At 42.1% G+C, this 4,703-nt stretch overlaps 1 non-coding gene across 1 annotated transcript; it reads right to left on the bottom strand.

The window, feature by feature from the left end:
- Window positions 1–2,855: 2,855 nt before the first annotated feature.
- LOC123815428 lies at window positions 2,856–3,045 on the bottom strand. Its single transcript, XR_006785092.1, has one exon. It is a non-coding gene; the product is annotated as a U2 spliceosomal RNA (small nuclear RNA).
- Between the last annotated feature and the right edge of the window lie 1,658 nt (window positions 3,046–4,703).

Here is a 4,703-nt window from a genome sequence, read left to right as displayed (position 1 = left end):
TGAAACTGAGCTATCAGTTTTCTTTCACTGTCCTTTCTTGCTTGGGGTCAGGGTTATACTAGCAGCAGCTAGCAGCTAGCCTCTTACAAATTACTGAATCTTGTTTCTTAGTTTGGGTGATATAGAGGCTTTCTCTTCCTTAAAGGTGATAAAAGTGCCTGTGAGGACAACTGGATTTGGTGAAGTAATCTGTGGTTAAAATTTCTTATTCTAATTCAATTTCTTCATTTTTTAAGATTGTATTTATTTACTTTTTAGACAGAAGGGAAAGGAGAGAGAAAGAGAGGGAGAGAGACATCAATGTGTGAGAGAAATATTGATTGGTTGCCTCTCTCAAGCCTCCAGCCGGGTACCTGGCCCACAACCCGGGCATGTGCCCTTTGGTCTGCAGGCCAGTGCTCAATCCACTGGGCCACCCCAGCCAGGGTATGAAATTCAATTTCTTTAATGTATAGTAAGTCTATTCAGGTTTTTGATTTCATGAGCAATTTTTGGTAGTTGGTATTTTCTGGGTAATTTTCTACTTTATGTCATTTTCCAAACATATAGTTTAACATACAGAGTTCAAAGCTTCAAAGGAGAGCTGCTTGTCTGTCCTCATGTCAGTGCCGAGCAGACACAGAAAAGTGCAAAGAAAAAAGATGCTTTTATTTGCCTCCAACGAGCCCCAACTGCAAAAAGACATGGGGGAGGAGCTGGTCATTTCTTAAATACTCCTAGTTATACTCATTAAAGACTTTTCATCATAACTTTTCAAGAAGTATATTTTATTGATTATGCTATTACAGTTGTCCCATTTTTTTCCTCCCCTTTATTCCCTTCTGCCCTGCACCCACCATCTCACCAGCATTCCTCCCACTTACTTTATGTTCATGAGTCATACATAAAAGTTCTTTGGCTTCTCTATTTCTTGTACAATTCTTTTATTTTAAATATTTTATTTATTTATTTTTAGACAGAGTGTAAGGGAGGGAGAAAGAGAGGGAGAGAAACACTGTGTGTGAGAGTTACATCGATCAGCAGCCTCTCGCATTCCCCCCCATTTGGGGACCTGGCCCCACAACCCAGGCATGTGCCCTGATTAGGAATCGAACCAACAACCTTTCATTTCGCAGGCTGGTGCTCAATTCACTGAGCCACACCACCAGGGTCCTAAATTTTTCTTAATCTCCCCCTTTCTATTTTGTACCTACCCTTTTTGCTTCTTATTCTCTGTACCTTCTCCCATCCTTTCCCCTCCTCTTTCCCACTGATAACCCTCTGTGTGATCTCCAGCTCTATGATTCTGTTCCTGTACTAGTTGCTTGCTTACCTTTTTGTTTTGTTTTGTTTTGTTTTGTTTTGTTTTAGGTTCATTCAGTTCTTGATAGTTGTGAGTTTGTTGTCATTTTAGTGTTCATAGTACAATCTTTATCTTTTTCTTAGATAAGTCCCTTTAACATTTCATATAATATGGGCTTGATGATAATGAACTCCTTTAACTTGACCTTATCTGAGAAGCACTTTATGTGCCCTTCCCTTCTAAATGATAGCTTTCCTGGATAGAGCAATCTTGGATGTAGGTCTTTGCCTTTCACAACTTGGAATACTTCTTTCTAGCCCCTCCTTGCCTGCAAGATTTCTTTTGAGAAATCAGCTGACAGCCTTATGGGCACTCCTTTGTAGGTAACTGTCTCCTTTTCTCTTGCTGTTTTTAAGATTCTCTCTTCATCTTTAACCTTGGGTAACGTAATTATGATATGCCTTGGTGTATGCTTCCTTGGGTCCAACTTCTTTGGGACTCTCTGGGCTTCTTGGACTTCCTGGAAGTCTATTTTCTTTACCAGATTGGGGAAGTTCTCCTTCATTGTTTTCAATTTCTTGTTCTTCCTCTCCTCCTTTTGACATCTCTATGATTCAGATTTTGGAGCATTTAAAGTTGTTCCGGAGGTTCCTGAGCCTCCCCTCATTTTTTTGAATTCTTGTTTCTTCATTCTGTTCTGGTTGAATGTCTATTTCTTCCTTCTGATCCAAACCGTTGATTTGAGTCCTGGTTTCCTTCCTGTCACTGTTGGTTCCCTGTATATTTTTCTTTATTTCACTTTGCATTGCCTTTATTCTTTCCTGTACTTTGTGACTGTACTCAAACATTTCTGTGAGCATCCTGATTACCAGTGTTTTGAACTGTGCATCTGATAGGTTGGCTATCCCTTTGCTGCTTAGTTGTTTTTGTGGTGTTTGATCTGTTCTTTCACTTGGGCCATATTTCTTTGTCTTGGTGCTCCTGTTACATTGTAAGGGGCAGAGCCTTATGTATTCACCAGGGTGTGGCAACCCACGTCAATGCGTTGTTATGTGGTCTGGATGAATGTTTCTTCTTTAATTCCTTGGCTGTCAGACTTCCATACAGTTCGATTTTCTAGGAGTTCTGGTCATTTTTGTTTTTAAATTTGTTGTTGTTCTTTGTTTGGTTGTGCAAGGAGGCACGGTGTATGTACCTATGCCTTCATCTTGGCTGGAAGTCCCCAAGAACTTTTCACTCTAATTTTTTAAAAGCTCATTAAATAGCACAGATGTTCTAAACGAGTGAACAAAGGTCCTTAGGCCAGACAGGAGCACCAAGGGCAATTTCAGGCAAAGGTAACACCAGGTGAGCAGAGCAGAGGTTTTCCTGGCTGGGCTCGGAGATAAGGCAGTATGCTCACCTGGCACCGAGGCCGAGGCCATGTGATGGAGACGTGGAGGCCAGGTCAAGGAGGTAGAATTATACCCTGCAGATACCTGATCTTCAACTCTTGGTCAAATGCACCATTTTGGAGAGAATTATGGGACAGCGGGGAGGAAGAGACATAAACACTTTTTTTGCTCTTTTTTTTTTCTTGTACATCCTTCCCAGAAGCAGTCCTTACTGGGTCGATGTGTGGAGTGGACCCAGCAAGCTCCTATGCCATCTCCCTGCTCCCAAAATCCATTTAATATGTTGTCTTCATATAGAGGATGTACCAGATACTATACTGATAAGAACAGATACTACACTTGATCTTAGCCAAAAGGCTGAGAAGTGATTCTTGCTACTTTTAAGCCCTGTTTTAAAAGATTGCTTGGATGTAAAGGAGAGGTAAGGGCAAAGAGAGGCAGTAGGAACAGTGTCCCCAGAGGACCTGAGGCTCAAGTATGACCAGGGCATGGAAAGCTTGCAGTTAAGCGGAGGCTTTGGTTTGGGTGTTAGGAGAAAAGGGTGTGAATGTGGCATTGAACCAAAATACCTAGGGAATTTGAGAAATCCAGGACTTGGCAGCTCTGTGGCTTCTGGCAAATTACTTAATTCCCAAAGCCTTGGAATACCAGAATGTGGCCTCTGATTTTCATTTGAGTTCTGTGGAGTTTTAAATTCCTATGACTTGGCTATGAGATCTGGGGATCAGTTGGGTGGAGGGAAACTTAAGGGTTGTATCTCCCAAAGACCCTTCTTCAACCTCAGTAGCACCCCTGTTCTATCTCACTTGTATGCTGTGCACGGGTGATCCCAGCAGTAGCATTGAGTTTTGGGAAACTGAAAGATTCTATAGCTGAGAAAATTAAATAACAACAAGGAACTGCCATGGGTATTTGGCAAACAATGGCATTTTTAAAACAGGAGTCTTACTTAGCATTCTAGAAAAATAAAGGCACAATGATGTGCAAAATGAACTGGGGAGGGGAGAGACTAGAACTTTGCTCATCAAGGATTGATCTGTAGATCAAGAACATCAGCATCACGTGGAAGCTTGTAAGAAAGGCAGACTCTGGAACTGCACTCAGATCTGCTGAACCAGAATGAGTATTTATTTTTAAGATTTTATTCATTTACTTTTAGAGAGAGGGGAAGGGAGGGAGAAAGGAAGAGAAACATCTATGTGAGAGAAATATCAATCATCTTGCACAACAATTTGTTGCCTCTTGCACACCACCAACCAGGGACCTGGCCTGCAACCCAAGCATGTATCCTGACTGCGAACTGAACCAGTGACCTTTTGGTTTGTGGGATGACATCCAAACCACTGAGCCACACCAGTCAGGGCAGAATTAGCATTTTAACATTAGGCAATTTAGGAATACTTCAATGAGAGCCCAAATCAAGAGTTTCAAATTCAGTCACCTGCTAGGACCAGGGAGGACATAAGTTAATAAATGAATGATGGGTCTACTGTGTGGGATTGGCAAATGGCAGAATGACCTGACCCCTGACCCCTGTGGGGGTGAGACCCTCAGCTCTAGCCCTGAAGATTCTGGTCATGCCAGAACAGAGGCATTGCCAGGACTTCTGAGTTTTCAAGGGAAACATGAAATCCAGATTCTAATGTGAAATCTAACTTTTTAATCTTGACAACATTTTTTTTCCAGCATCCAAAATCTTTTTAATAACAAGGTAGGGTCTGGGGTTAGTTTTTGTAGCCGCTCTGGCCTGTCAGCCTCTAGTGGCCTTGAACTTCCAGTCCTTGGAGTGCAGGTAGGGTTTGATGTGGTTGTAAGGGGTTCCTTAGGCCTTGCAGAAGCCTAGCCTATACTATAAGAGCTTTCTCAGCTATTTCAAGGATGAGAAAGCAGGACTGTGCCAGGGACAGTTTGGGCACCTTCTACCTATGCATGTCATTGATTCTAGTTCCCCAAAACACAGTGGTTTTGCCCTTTGGCCAGGAAGCTTTATCTTCTGGATCATCTGGAAAAGGGTCAGAGGCAACAAC

The sequence above is a fragment of the Phyllostomus hastatus genome, unplaced genomic scaffold (assembly GCF_019186645.2).
Source record: "Phyllostomus hastatus isolate PE091 unplaced genomic scaffold, TTU_PhHast_1.1 phas_contig_17, whole genome shotgun sequence".
Classification (NCBI taxonomy): Eukaryota; Metazoa; Chordata; class Mammalia; order Chiroptera; family Phyllostomidae; genus Phyllostomus; species Phyllostomus hastatus.
Note: the sequence above shows the minus strand (reverse complement) of the source record. Positions and strands in the feature narration are given on the sequence as shown.